The sequence below is a fragment of the Mauremys mutica genome, chromosome 12 (genome assembly GCF_020497125.1).
Source record: "Mauremys mutica isolate MM-2020 ecotype Southern chromosome 12, ASM2049712v1, whole genome shotgun sequence".
NCBI lineage: Eukaryota > Metazoa > Chordata > Testudines > Geoemydidae > Mauremys > Mauremys mutica.
Window position 1 is genome coordinate 45,049,518 of NC_059083.1, and position 15,787 is coordinate 45,065,304.

The 15,787-nt window shown below is 51.9% G+C and overlaps 1 pseudogene; it reads right to left on the bottom strand.

Annotated features, from left to right (window-relative positions):
* Window positions 1–511: 511 nt before the first annotated feature.
* Window positions 512–15,787, bottom strand: part of LOC123345974 — a 178,962-nt pseudogene continuing 163,686 nt past the window's right edge.

Consider the following 15,787-nt stretch of genomic DNA (forward strand, 5'->3'; position numbering starts at 1 on the left):
GTCAAGACAATAAGGGGAAAGGGGGGGAAGAGCAGCTGCACATGTGTGTAGTTGTGATGTTTATGACACATGTACATTGTCACTGAACAGCCCAGTCTGAAAATTTAATAGTTTATTTTGTTAAGATAAATATTTTGGATTTCTTGAAATTCCACACTTGAAATACAAATGACGTTATTTAAAGAAGTTAAACTTTAGTGTAGATTTGAGGGAAAGATAAAAAAAATGTAAATTCCATTTCTACAAATATATTTAGATGCTTGTTTTTGAAATACTGTTGAAATGTAAATTAAAATATTCTTGTATTTACACCTTGTTACAATAATATTTTCTAAATTAAAATCTTTTTTCTTTCATATTTTACACTGAGATTTCACAGGGGTAGAAAATTCTGACCGGAGTGAATGACCCCATCCCCCACCATCTTCTACCCCTGGGGCAGGGGACGGGGAAGGTGCGGGCTGGGGGTTCCCAGGTGTCCGGTTTTCGACTGGAACCTCCAGCTGAAAAGGGAAACTGGCAGCGTCCGGTCAGCACAGAAAGTCCAGTTGCTGCAGTAACTGGCCCCCATCACTGGGGGTGGGAAGAGCAGCAGGGCTGGGAGGGGCCAGTCTGTGCCGCGGGGTCACTGTCAGGGAAAGAGATTCCCTCCGGCCTGAGCTAGGACCGGGCAGATGATCAGGGGAGCCGCGTTTGTACCCCCAGCGTTGACACCAGGATAGAAGAAAGGGCGGAGCTTCCTGGAGAAGGTGCCAATGAAAGTGAAGAGATGGGACCTGTCAGTCACATTGTAAAACGAGACCTCGCCCGCCTCATAGTCCAGGAAAATCCCCACCCAGCTGGGCCTGACGCTCACGAGGAGGGGGCTCGGGGTGGAGGTGAGGGCCTTGTATCCCCCATCCCACAGCCACACAACCCAGTATCCATCCTCAGGTGTGAGTGTGACGTCCCCTTTCCTGCTGACAGATTCCCTACAAACCCCCAGAGCCCAATCAGTCTTGTCTCCCACCTCCACCTCCCAGTAACGCCTCCCGCCCGCGAACCCCTGAGCACCCAGGACACAGACACAATAATCAAATCTCTCAGGGTTGTTGGGCAGATCCTGGCGTTTGTCTCCGTGTCTCACACGTTTCCGATCCTCAGACAGGACAAGTTCAGGATGAGCCGTGTCTGGATCCAGAGTCACGTCCACTGGGGAGAGAGTCACAGAGTCAGGGCCGGGGGCAGGGGCTGGTCACTGGGATCAAAGGGAAATTAACCTATGTCCCCGTTAATCACTGGGGGGGGGGTTGTTGCCTGAGGGGAGTCAGGGCCCCTCCACCTGTGAGGAGACAATGAGGGGAAAGGGCAGGAGAAGCGGGGGAGGGGTGGGAAGGTGTCAGGGGAGGTGGGGGAGGGGAGGTGACAGGCTGATGCTGGGAGAAGAAAGGGGAGGGGGAGGTGACAGGGGCAGAGGGGGTGGAGGGAGGGGCAGAGGGGAGGGCCAGGCACAAGGGCAATGGGGGGACAAGGGAAGGGGTGGGAACCAGGAGAACAGAGGGGGGTAAATGGCAGGTTCTAGGGGGCTGCAGGGGGTGGGGGAGGGGTGGGAACCAGGAAGACGGGGGGTGGTGGTGAAGGGAAGGACAGGTTAACAGGGGCTTCAGGGGATGAGAGGCAGAAGAAGGGGACAGGCCCCAGGGGGCACAGGGAAGCAAGGGAAGGGGTTTGCACCAGGGGGCAGAGGGATGTGACGGAATGCGGGGGGGGGGGAGCTCCAATAGGACAGGGGGGAATCAAGGGGAGGGATGGGTGCTGACGGGGGGTGGGATGAGGAGTGGGGCAGGTGCCAGAACCATGTAGGGGATGGGGAGCAAATGGGCAGACACCAGGGGGACAGAGTGAGGCAGGACACTGGGGGCAGAGGTGCTGGCTATGGCAAGAACAGTGTCACCAGTAGGTGAGGAGGAGGCAGGTACCAGGGGGCTGAAGTGGGGTGAGGAGAGGAGCATGTGCCGGGGGCAGAGTGGGGTGATGGGAGGGGTGGGCACTGGGGGGTGGAGGGGGGGCTAAGCGGGATGACAAGGGGTACCAGGGCTGTAGAGCAGGGGTTCTCAAACTGGGAGTCGGGACCCCTCAGGGGGTCACAAGGTTACTACAAGGGAGGTCATGAGCTGTCAGCCTCCACCCCAAACCTCTGCCCTCCACCCTACAGCATTTATAATGGTGTTAAATATATAAACAAGTGTTTTTAATTGATAAGGGGGGGTCACACTCAGAGGCTTGTTATGTGAAAGGAGTCACCAGTACAAAGTCTGAGAACCCCTGCTGTAGAGCATGAGTGAGGGGCAGGACTGGTGCCAAGAGAAAGAGAGAGACAAGGGGGGGCACCAGGAGTCCAAAGGGGGGTCAGGAGAGGGGGTGGGTGCTGGGGGACAGAACAGGGAGAGGGAAGGGGCTTGCACCAGAGGACACAAGGGGTGAACAGAGGGGCAGGCGCTCGGGAGGCAGAGGGGGAGCAGGAGGAGGGGCTGGCACCAGGGGAAAAGGAGGGGGTGGGGAGAGGCACAGGTGAGAAGGGGACAAAGAGGGGTGAGGGGTAGGGCAGGTGCCAGAGGGGTATGGGGGGGCAAAGGGTGGAGGAAGCCTCCAGGGGGCAACAGGGCAGTGAGGGAAAGGGCAGTTATCAAGGGGGAGAGGGGCGTGAGGGGTGGGGGCCAGAAGGACAGAGGTGGAGAGGAAAGGATTAGTCACCAGGAAGGATGGGGAGGATTGAGCAGAGGGGCAGATGGGAGGAGGGGAGAGAGGAGGGGTGGGCACCAGGGGGCAGAGTGGGGGCAAGGGAACAGGTGAGCACTGGAGGGTATGGAAGGGGCAGGAGCCAGAGAGGGGGGAGGAAGAGGCAGGCCCCAGGGAATCTCTGTTGCTTTCCAGCCATGTGTGGTTGGTTTGTCGCTAAGATCAGGTCTGTGCCGTCCCCACACACACTGGCCAGGCAGCCCTGCCCCAGGGGGTGAAGCTGGGACTCTTCCATTTTCCAGCCAGACAAACCCCACAGGCAGCCCCTCCCCTCACCCGGCCCAGCCCCTCCCCCAGGGCACAGGCAGTGTGTTTGGGCTGGGCTCACGAGGAGGGGGCAGTTCAGTGGGGGATTCTGGGGTGGGGTAAATGCGAACTTATTTGGCTGTTGCTCATGAGGCTGGGACAGTCAGGGGACTGTTTCCCAATGTACTGCCCCCTCCATCTGAGATAAGCTCCACCGGGTGCCATGCAGCGCGTCTGCACTCGGGGCTTGCACCAGGGCAGCTTTATCAGTGAATGAAAACCCCGGCAGACACGAACTGAGACACTGCTGTGTCCCCTCCAGTAACTCCTCCCCTCACTGGGGTTATGGATCAATAATTACAGGGTCACTGGAGCAGGGGAGCTGGACTCTGAGCTCCCAGGTGGGGGCCCGACACACTGGGCTGCAGAGTCAGTCTCACTCCCACGCTCTGGCCCAGTGCCCATGGCAGTGTTCAGACACAGGGAGCATCTTCAGCAGGAGAGATTGAGGGAGCCCCACATCAGAGACCCAGAAGAGCCCAGTGGTTCCAGCCCCAACCTGAGGGGGGGAGACCCACATTCCAATTCCTGCCCCACATCACCCGGGGAGTTGAACCTGGGGCTCCCAGCTGAGGGCCCAGCCACTGGGCTAAAGGCTACAAGGGAAGCGGCGGCACCTTTTTCTCTTAATTGAAACCAGTCAGCAAACTCGACATGGATTCAATCAAACCAAAATATTTCACCCAGCTCCACTTCAAACCTGGCAGAACAACTTAGGAGCCCAGATCCCAGTGGCTCGCAGCGAGTGACTGTCAACACCCCCAGAAACGCACAGGTGAAAATGGAGACTCGGCTCCAGCCTGAACTCTCTGCCCAGATCGATTTGTCCCATGGATGCTGCAAGCGGCACAGACTCTGCAGCTGCACCTGGTTGTCTCCCAGAGCAGATAATGGTCACAGAGACTGTCTCAGAGCCCCATGGCCTCAAGTGTCTCCATGTAACTACTTCCCTTGGCCACCCGCCTCGCTCTCATTAACCAGCCCTGGGTCAGACACTTTGGAAACTCTCACACCCAGACTCTGGAGACACTTTGGGTTTGTCTACACAGCCCATGGCAGCGAGTCCCAGAGCCAGGTGGACAGATTCAGGCTTGTGGGGCTCCCTCTGTTGCGGTAAAAATAGTTGCATAGACGTTCTGGCTCAGGCTGGAGCTCAGGCTCTGAAGTCCAGGTACAGCCGGGTCTGCCCCTCACAGCACAAGCAGGGACATTGTCTGTGTCCACATCCCCTTCACCTCCTTCCTGGGATGGGGAACAGCAGCCCCAGGGCCCCCCCCGTTCACCTCCTGGGGAGGAGAAGGGGTCATAGGGCAGTGTCAGTCAGTTCAGTGCTGGGGGTACGAGTGGGGTTTACACCCCGGCTGCTGGAGCTCTGTGTATCGAGGATACGAAGGCATCACAACGGCCATGTGAGCCCCCCCACGGTCCTGCCAACGTGGCTCAGCCCTGACACCTGCTGGAACCTCTCCCCGGGGAGGAACCGTCCCTGCGGCCTGTTCAGGCCTTGGCTTCCCTGTGGAGATGGTGGCCAGAGTGCCCCACGCCCTCCCAGCTCTGTGTGGTAGGATACCCCAGAATTCATTGACCCCTGGGCTACTGGTGCTGCTATGTGTGTGCATGTCCCCTGGGCTTGCTAACCTCTGCGGGCGCTGCCCAGTCTCCCCCAGCATGCACCAGTGCACACAGAGGTCAGGCAGCAGGCTGGGTGTGAATGTAAAACACAGCTCAGCCACAGCTGAGAGACAGGAAAGCTGCTGTGTGGGCACAGTTTGTTTTACTTGTGTCCGTGAGTTTCACAGTCTGGTTATAAAAACATCTGCCTCTGCACTGGGGCCAGGGCCTGCCTCAGCCCAATCCATGGAGACACTGAACAGCTCTTAGCCCTTCAGAGTATTGTAGAAGGAAATTGCAAGTTAAAAGGCCTGTATGAGCATGAAAACCCTGCTGTGGGGAGGGGAGATCTGAGCAGTTTAATGCCTATTAAGGTTAGGTGAGAACATCTATCAGGCAAGACCCAGATACCATACTGGGAAGGTGAAGTGGAGGGGAAATTACTCAGCATTTTTCCAAAGCAAAGGAGCAGAGAGCTCTCAGGGGCTGGTGGGGTTTTGACAGGGGCGGCTCTAGAAATCAGGCTGCCCCAAGCAGCGCGGTGCGCTGCGCCGCCCTTCCCCGTCCCGCGGCGGGTCCCCTCTTCCCGCGGCTCCTGCCGCAGGCATAACTGCGGCGGGTGCCGTGGTCCCGCGGCTCCGATTGACCTGCCGCAGGCATGCCTGCGGGAGCTCAACCGGAGCCGCGGGAAGAGGGGACCCGCCGCAGTCATGCCTGCGGCAGGTCCGCTCGTCCCGGGCTCCGGTGGACCTCCCGCAGGCATGCCTGCGGGAGCTCAACCGGAGCCAAATGCCGCCCCCCAGGGAAAGGGCCGCCCCACGCGCCTGCTTGGCGCGCTGGGGTCTAGAGCCGCCCCTGGGTTTTGACAGATCTCATTTCAGCGGAGCTTACAGCACAGTTACCTGCATATTGTCGGCCTTTTTCCCAACCTGAAATGAAGCAAATAGAGAGAGATGAGAACTGCCCTAAACACAGACTTGCTGAACAGAAAACAATCTCTAACAAAGTTTATGATAAGAGAAAATATATTTCTGTATGATAACTATCTATTAGCAAAAACACAAATTTATTTACCTGCATTTAGCAGGGCTCTTCTCCACTCTGAAACCAAACACAGACAGAGAGATGAGACCTCCCCTGAACAGACACTCCGAATACGATGCAATTTTGTAGCAAGGTTTATATTAGGAATAAAAGGCAACTTACTGAGTTCACCCTGCAGTTTCTCTAAAAGTAAAGCAAAGCGAAACGAGTAAACATATAATAAAAGAAAAAGGAGGCTATTCAACAAGTTCCCATACCACACAAACCCAACTGACTCTCAGTTCATAGTGAGAGCTCTGAATACCTGCACTGGGGGGGTCTATGGAACTTGTAAAGTATGAGATTCCCCCTCCCTTACCCATTGCAATGAACAAAGGGACTCACCTTTCTCTGCACAATGCAAGTGAATAGCAGGAGAGATGTGTAACAAGGTAGAAGATTTCTCTGAAAGTATTGCAAGCTCATAGGAGTCATTTTTCTACTGGTAGAAAGTAGAACACACACAGAGGCGCTCGGCCTAACTATTCCCATTGCGAGCATTATACTGGGGACACAAGGCCAAGTGCAGGTAAAACACTGAGTAAATGGTGTCTCCTTTCCCTTCTGGCTGAGTGAAGGGAGGCCCCACACGGAACTCGGTGGCGTTTCTGTCCGTCTGTAATGGGAGAACTTTTGAAAACCACGTCCCATCAGCTCCAGCGTTTCAGGGCATGTTCTAGGCTTCAGTGGGCAGAAACCTCCTGATTTTGGTGAAAACCGGAGAACTGTAAAAGCCGGATTTCCACTAAAATCACCGTTTGATCCCTCAAGATATAGGATGAGGCAGTGACCTCAGGGTTAGGGTTTAAGCTGTGGGTGAGGTTAGAGTTAGGGTCAGCAGGCCCCTCATTACACTCCAGTCATCCCCTCCCCAGCTGCGCTTCTTGCCCCAGTGTCAGTCAGACACCCAGCTGGTCTCCTCACCTCCGGAGTCCAGCCAGGCCGTTCTCATCCCTGCCCTGGTCTGAACGCTATTGATCTGGGTAACAGTCAGAAAAGCCTGATTTTAGTGGAAATTAATTTTTCCAGTTTTCTGCTTTTCACCAAGCTCGATAAGGTTGTGGCCAGAGTGGGGAGAAGAGGGACCCAGTTGAAGGGGGATGGAGATGGGGAGGAGCCCAGCCGGGATTACTACTGGGCCTATGTAATCAACAAAATGTGCTACCCTCTTGTTAAAGATTTGCCACATAATTATGCTCCGTGACCTAAACTCTCAGGGTGAGATTTTGTGCTCAGACCCTGCAGCCCAGGAGCATGTGAGGGCTCAGGCAACTTTAAGCTCTGCCCTGTATCCTCCTGATCTTGGGTGCTCTGGATGCCAAATCAACCCCCGCAGCAACGCAGGGCTTGTCTGCATGGGAAAGTTACACTAGTACAAGGTAAAGTGGCCATTTAAACCGCTTTTGTTACACCGGTGTATAGCTCCATGGCAACACACACATTCCGTAAGAAGAGCGAGTTTTTCTGGCTTCGTTTATGTAATATCAGAAACTGCTCCTGGCTGGCAGGGGAGCAGAGCAAACTCACAGAGGCGAGACATCAGGAGCTGTTGCTCTCCTGCCCTCCCCTTACGCAGCCCAGGCAGGGAAAGTGACCTGGGATGCAGGAAACCTTGACATCGCTCCTCCATCGTGCCCCCTCTCCCAGCCCCTAGGGGTGTGCAGAGGGAGGGAATCCCCAGCTGTGACGATCTTTACATTGAGTCCCAGCCTCCCTTTGGCTTCATTCCGATTGTCTCCCCTGCCCGGCAATCTCTAGTTTACTGACATCTAGTTTGATGACGTCCTCGTCATCTGGACCCATGGGAAGGAAGCCCTTGAGGAATTCCACCAGGATTTCAACAATTTCCACCCCACAATCAACCTCAGCCTTGACCAGTCCACACAAAAGATCCACTTCCTGGACACTACAGTGCAAATAAGCGATGGTCACATAAACACCAGCCTATACCAGAAACCTACTGACCGCTATACTTACCTACATGCCTCCAGCTCCCATCCAGGACACACCACATGATCCATTGTCTACAGCCAAGCTCTAAGATACAACCGCATTTGCTCCAATCCCTCAGACAGAGACACACACCTACAGGATCTCTATCAAACGTTCTTACAACTACAATACCCACCTGGTGAAATGAAGAAACAGGTTGACAGAGCCAGAAGGGTACCCAGAAGTCACCTACTACAGGACAGGCCCAACAAAGAAAGTAACAGAACTCCACTAGCCGTCACCTATAGCCCCCAACTAAAACCTCTCCAGTGCATCATCAAGGATCTACAACCTATCCTGAAGCATGATCCCTCACTCTCGCAGACCTTGGGAGACAGACCAATCCTCGCTTATAGACAGCCCCCCAACCTGAAGCAAATACTCACCAGCAACTACACACCACACAACAAAAACACTAACCCAGGAACCTATCCTTGCAACAAAGCCCATTGCCAACTCTGTCCACATATCTAGTTAAGGGACACCATCATAGGACCTAATCACATCAGCCACGCCATCAGATGCTCGTTCAACTGCACATCTACCGCGGCCGTGCTGTAACGTGGGCAGTGTAGACATACTCTTAGTGTAGATAAGGTAACTGCTAACCTTTCCATTTGCACAGCCACTACTCTGCCCATCCACAGCTCCTACTCACCTGCATGGGGAGATGGGCGGTGGGGGGTTCATGCACAGACTGAAGGGCAGAATTGGGTCATAAGTTCCCCCTGCCCAGCTTTGCATCCTGGTTTTCCTGTGAGCAGCCAAGTTACGTATGTCGGCGCTCCAAGCCCAGCAAACTGAGCCTCACAAGGTGTTTCAAACTGAGCCAGGCTGATCCCCAGGGAACAGTTCAGAATCACATTCGATTGGGATTCCTGAGTGAGATCTGAAGGGGTGAAACCACTTGACACTTCTTGGTTCAGACATAATCATAATTTATTCAGCTTCCTCTTCACCCTCAGCACAGCCTCCATTGCCTGAAACTCCTCCAAACATAGAATCAAAGCCCCTTAATCCCTTAATCCCTGTATCTTTACTTTTGGTTTTGTTTCTCTCTCTCACCAAATTCCCCCCTTTTGTTACTTCACCTTTCGCTCTGTGTTGCCTCCAGAAGCAGTAACTGGCCAGGCCAATGAGAGCAGCCAGGATCACACCCAGAGCCACTATCCAGGGATTGACCCTCGGGAAAAACAGCTCTGCAAGAGAAAGCGCCATTGACTTGGGAGCAAACACGCACAGGACCCTGTGACAGTGGTGATGCTGTGACTAGTTAAGAGTCTCACAGGGTAATACACAGGGAGATGTGGCTGCTTTGTGCTTTATTATTAAGCCAATCAAAACCCAAGCTTTTGCCTGGTTACTGAACATGGTTAATTAATGGGAGGGGGTGTGTTAAGGGAGGGGAGAGAGTAGAGTGCAGCTCCATTATGCTACACCAGGGATAGGCAACCTATGGCATGAGAGCTGATTTTTAGTGGCACTCACACTGCCCAGGTCCTGGGCACCAGTCTGGGGGGATCTGAATTTTAAATTAATTTTAAACGAAACTTCTTAAACTTTTTAAAAACCTCATTTATTTTACATACAACAATAGTTTAGTTATATATTATAGATTTATAGAAAAAGACCTTCTAAAAACGTTAAAATGTATTACTGGCATGTGAAACCTTAAATTAGAATGAATAAATGAAGACTCGGCACACCACTTCTGAAAGGTTGCTGACCCCTGTGCTACACCATCTCCCACTGACGTAAGTTCAGGCATTCCCTAGGCTGCTCTAACTGATCCCAAGGCTGAAGCCAGTGCAGGCTGGATCTCGAAATCAGAGAGTTGTGAGGAGCTTCCTGACACCCCTGTGCTCACTGAGGTTCAGCCACGTGAAAGAATCTGGCCCAAAATATGTTAATGCAGGATTTTAATAAAAACAAAACTGAGCCTGGAGATTCAGAGTAAAAATTCCCCCAGTGTCCTCTTCCCTGGGCCTTGGAGCAATGGCTGTCTAGAGGGTTCTTGCTAAGTGATTAGTGCGATATATTGAAAACCATGTAAAAACTACAAGTTGACACTTGAAATCCTGAGGAGATTCCTGATCCTGCTTGCAGGCTAGGGGGCTCTGTAGGGAGCGTGCATCTGGGTCCTCTGCAGTCAGTCTGCAAAGAGCCAGCCTAGAGCAGGGTGGGTTTGGTTCTGCCTCTCTGCCTTAGGGAGCAGCCTGCTTTGTCTCTCTCTGTATTTGGCTGTTGCATGTTAGAGTTCTGGGTTCTTAGAAATAAAGCAGTGTGACATTGCAGCCTTTCAGGAACAGTATTTATGTTTTGTTTCTAACTCTCCGTGTGTGCTGTGAACAGTCAGGTAATACTGGGCATAGCATAGACTAACCAGCAGTGCAGCACTATAACACCTCAGACAAATAGTGCTTTACAAATACAACATTCTTACTATTATAGTGATGAAATATTCATTCGATAGTAACCAAGTTATTTGGTAGATAACAACACATAAAATCAGGTTTCAGAGTAGCAGCCATGTTAGTCTGTATCTGCAAAAAGAACAGGAGTACTTGTGGCACCTTAGAGACTAACAAATTTATTTCAGCATAAGCTTTTGTGAGCTACAGCTCATGCTAAAATAAATTTGTTAGTCTCTAAGGTGCCACAAGTACTCCTGTTCTTTTAACACACAAAATCACAACCTTTTTTTTCTAAAAATTAAGGTGCTCTTAAGTAAGATTTTGTTTCTGCATATTTTGGGCCTGAACTTTTATTGCTGGTATTTTCAGATGTAATCTAAGTAGCAACGCTCAGGCCATATTCAGGGCTCTCTTGTGCTAGTCAGGAAAAATGACTTTATTACCCAGTTTTTCATAAATATTTAACACCCACAACTCTCCCTGAGAACAGAGGAGAATTCCCTCTCCCACCCCACAGAGAATTGTGATGTTCACAGCGTGTGCGCGTATGCGTGCACACACACACACACACACACACACACAAACTGACATACAAGCATAAATACTCCTGCTGGAAGGCTGCAGTGTATCATGACTTTATTTCTTAGAATCCAGAATCTAAATACATAAGAACCCCAGAACAGAGAGGGAGGTGTCTCCCTAAGGCAGCAGGCACAACTCACCCACCTTGCTCTACGGTGGCTTGTCTATAGGCATAGTTAGTGCGCGGCAGGCTGGGGTGTAAATCCACTGTGCACTGGCCTGCTGCACTCTAACTGGCTGTGTGCACCCTGCTGCACTGCACTAAAAGTTCCCTGGTGCACTTTGATCTGTTCCCATTTTAAAGTGGGGTAGATCACAGCACAGCGTGGAATTTTTAGTGCATGTAGCAGGGTCCAGCCCAAGCTCAGACATCTATTCCACAATTTAACAGGACCTTAGCCTGAGGCCCTTAGCCTGAGCCAGCTGGCCTGGGTCACCAGCAGGTTTTGAATTGCAGTGTAGACATATCCAAAGAGAACTGAGGTTATTCAGGACTTTCCAAGACGTGCTCAGCACATTGAAGGTCCAGGCCAATAAACAGGAGACACAATGATAAACACTCTCTGCTCATATCTGCAGCGTCTCAGTCTATCCATGTGCAGCACAGACGGGCACTGACCTGCTATGGAAATCGCTGACTCTCTCTCCTGGTTGAGTCGGGGGTTCCTGACACAGCAGGACACTTTCTGGTTGGACTCTTCAGTTAGAACAATGGCAATCTCTGTTTGAAACAGGCCATTGGCCTCTGGGGATATTTTTTCAGAGGCTGATGGTAAGAGCTGCCCCTGGAGGTCTCTCCACTGAGCCTTTGGCTCTGGGTACCATCCAGCTGATCGACACACCACCTGGATCCCTCTGTCCCGATGTCCCTCCACAGAGATGGCAGGAGCAGAGCCCAAACCTACAGAAGAAATAAATGAACTTGTGACAATCCTACAGTGCCCAGTAATGAGCCAAACGTTTTATTACTCAGTTATCAAAAGCCATTTCCTATTAAACTGAGAACTGAATGTGAGTCCACAAGTGCAGCTGGTCCGTTAATCTGGCCAGATTCCAATTTGATAGAATTAGTCTTAATGTCAGGGCTGTTCTATGAACAAACTTGCTCCAGTTTTGTTAAAGTGTTGTTTTGTTTTTTAAACCAGTGCAAACCCCTGTGTGGACACTGTTAAATCAAGAAGGAATCAACTCAAGCTATATTAATATAAGCCATTTCCAAACCATTTAAGAGTGTCCATATAGGGTTTTGCACTACTTCATTGCATATGGGTATTATGGGGAGGGGGAAAATGGGAATGGGTGATAGGAAAAAAGAGTTGGGGCCTCCTCGGGTAAGGGGAAGGAGGGGGGTGGGAGGTATTTGATATGGTGAGTGTTGGCAGTAAAAGTTGTGGGTTTAGGGGCAGGGAGTCCTGTCTGACCCAAATTCTCCCTTTTCCCATTCTGGGATCTGGGGAGCCCTACTCTTTTGCAGGGATTTGAATTCTTTTTTCTTCCCACCGTATGTCCTGGGATCTGGGAGACCCTGTCACTCTTGGGGTGTCTAACCCCGTCGTAAGATCTGTGATCAAGGGGGAGTGGGGTGGGGGCTGAATGTGATGAAAATGTAAATGCCTGAAACACAGGACATGAATAGTTAAAATACACATCACCCTGTGTGGGGTTGCCAGAGTCTGTGGGGGAGGGGGAGTTGGATTGGGTGGGCCTGTAACATGGCTGGGGTCCTCCGGAAGTCTGGCTGGACCAGGGGCAGGGGGCCCAGCTAGGTCTGGTAGTTGGGGTGAGCAGCCCAGCTCAGTGTGCAGCTCAGGCTACATAACCGAGGGAGTGTGTGGCCCACCAGTAAGTTGCTGCCGGTGATGTGGGCACCCAGAAACGCAGGGCAGAGGGGAGCTACATGTTGTGGGGGATGGTGGAGAAGGAGACAGACACAACAGTCTCCTCTCACATGCTTAAAGTAGCCGCTGGGTAATAAAACTGTCCAGGTGTTGGGGCAGGGACCTGGGATGAGATTTCTCTCACCAGCCCTGTTACCAGCTACCCACTGCAAACATTGCAAAGCACGGCCATTATCCCCACTGCAGTGTCACAGAACATACAAGGGGGAGGGGCAGTAAGCAACCACGGAGCAACTGATGGCTTAACAGAGAGTTCCCAGGACTGAGACTATTCCTTGCTCTGCCACTGACGTGCTGGGTGACCTTGGGCAACTCACTTCTCTGCTCTGTGCCTCAGTTTCCCATCTGTAAAATGGGGATAATGATGTGAAGCTCTTTCAGGTCTACTAATGGAAAAGCACCATACTATGCTTTTGGTTATTACCTAAGCACAGTCGTGTAGCAACTGCAAACCTAGGTGAAAACTACAATCACCTAAATGGCCACTAACTCCTACAACAAATATTTCCCTTTCTGTTAAAAACAAAAAACAACTAGAAAATTCAGTGACAAAACCTTTGCTAGCACAGAGTTCAGGCTGCCTGGTGATATTATCTCCTGCCCTTTCATAGCACAGTGACAGCTCTGCGACCCTGCTCCTACTAATCTCTCCACTGGTCAGTACAGCTACACTGAACACAGGGAATGCAGCTGCAGTGCAGGCAGATACATGCTGCAATTCAAATCTGTGGAACACAACACAAACAGTGGCACCTTCCTGTAATCCCTCCTCATGTCTATTCACTGACAAAAAACTTAGTTACCTCCAGGCAACCTTAACTCTGTATTATCTCCTACCCTTCCAGAATGCTGCATTCAGCAAAACTCAGACCTCTAAAGCCAGGAAATCCACAGTGAAGGTAAAAACCCAAACAATCTTAACTCTGCCCCTTTGGAGATGGTAATAACTACCAGGAATTGGCTGCATGCACTAAAGCTGCATGCACTGTGCTCAGTGTAGCTGTAAGGACTAGTGGAGGGGATTATTTGGAGCCCATTGGCAGAACTGTCACTGTGATATGCAGAGAGGAGCAGGTGTACCTTGAGGGATCGATCATGCCTCATTTCAGTGCTGAATTGTGCAGGTTGTGTCAGTTGCAGGGCACAGACTCCTTGCCATGGGGATTGTCAGCAGTCTGGTGTCAGATATGCCAGTGATCTCCAGGGCTTGGTGAGGGGTAAGTGGAGGCAATGTCCCAGAAGGAATCCTCAGGGCAAGAGTGATGAGGTGATAACATTTTGCAAGTCAGGGGTGGTTTGTGTGCAACAGTGTTTGAATGGAGACCAGGAGTTCGCTACACCTGACCTAAACCTCATGTCATGGTTACAGAACTAGTTGCACCTCTGTCCCCTTGCTGGTCTCTCTGACAGCACGTTCAGGGGTCAGGCCTCCTGCTGGGGTGGGGAATTCCTCAGTTCGCCCACTCTTAGACCAAGCTCTGGGCTACAGGGCCCTGTGTATCAATCACTGTTACTCTGAAGGGGCCAGACATGAGCCGAGATCAATCCCAGCTGGTGGCATCAGTTTGGGGAGGATCAGAGTCATTGTTCAGCCCCAGGTGTGCACAAAATAGTTGTAATAACCATAACATGTTAAGGCCACCTGACTGTTTAGGGGTATTAGTTTGTCTCATTAATTCCTTGCTCTAAAAACATCAAATTTGGGCTACTAACCCGACCCCAGACTCCAATGAGTCATAGCAATTTTCAAGACAATCTGAGGCCTTGTTTACGCTGGCAAGTTTCTGCACAGTAAAGCAGCTTTCTGCAGTGTAACTCCCGAGGTGTACACACTGGCAAGTCACTTTGTGCGCAAAAACTGCGCAGTTGAAGTTCTGTAATAAAACCATCCCAACGAGAGGTGTAGAGCTTTCTGCACCGGGGCTACAGCACCATGGTGCCAGTGTAGACACCCTGGTTGATTACAGTGCTGCAATTGGCCTCCAGGAGGTGCCCCACAACGCTAGTTCTCGCCTTTCTGGTATCGATTAGAACTCTACTGCCCTGCCGTCTGGTGACCAACTTTCAGCCCTATCCTTTAAATTCCTTGGGAATTTTGAAAGTCCCCTTCCTGTTTGCTTGGCATGTGGTGGTCTCAGTGCAACTTTCCAGGCAGGGCCGGCTCTAACATTTTTGCCGCCCCAAGCAAAAAAAAGAGCGCCACCCTGCCCCCGCGAGCGCCGCCGACCCCTCCCCGAGCGTCACGTCACACCGCCCAAGTCCCCGCCCCTCCCTGAGCATCACATCACATCGCACCGCCCAAGTCCCCACTCCCCCAGCGCCCCGCCTGCCCAAGTCCCCGCCCCCCCAGTGCTGTGTCTCGCCACCCAAGTCCCCGTCCCCCGAGCGCCACATCGCGCCGCCCAAGTCCCCGCCCTCACAGTGCCGTGTCGGGCCACCCAAGTCCCCGCCCCCCAGCACCACCCAAGTCCCCGCCCCTCCCCCCCCCCAGCATCGCCTGGCCAAGCCAAAACCAACAAAAACAAACCCCGATCGCCACCCCCTCCCGAGGTGCCGCCCCAAGCACGTGATTGGTAGGCTGGTGCCTGGAGCCGGCCCTGTTTCCAGGTGACCATGGCTGCACAACACACCAGGCAGTCCCCTGCTTAGAGCAATGCCGAGCTGATGGACCTTATCAGCATTTGGGGAGAGGAGGCTGTCCAGTCCCAGCTGCGCTCCAGCCATCGGAATTATGATACCTACAGACAGATTTCACGATGCAAGACAGAAAGAGGCCATGACTAGGACACAGTGCAGTGCAGGGTCAAAGTGAAGGAGCTACAAAACGCCTACCACAAGACATGGGAGGCAGTGGCATAGCCATGTTCTAACATCAGGGGGAGCGAACACATTAAAAAAAGGCACCACCTGACATACCAAATTACTAATTACATACTTTTAAATTTGTTATACATATTTATTTGTACTTAAAATAAAAACACTTTCTGACCCTTCCTTGCTCATCTCTCCCATCTACCATTCCTTGTAGGCATTCTCCAATCACCTGTTTGAGATGCTTGCTCATCCAGCTTGGTCTGCAACCCTTCCCTACAAATATTTCCCCCTTGCTTGGGACGTAGGCTT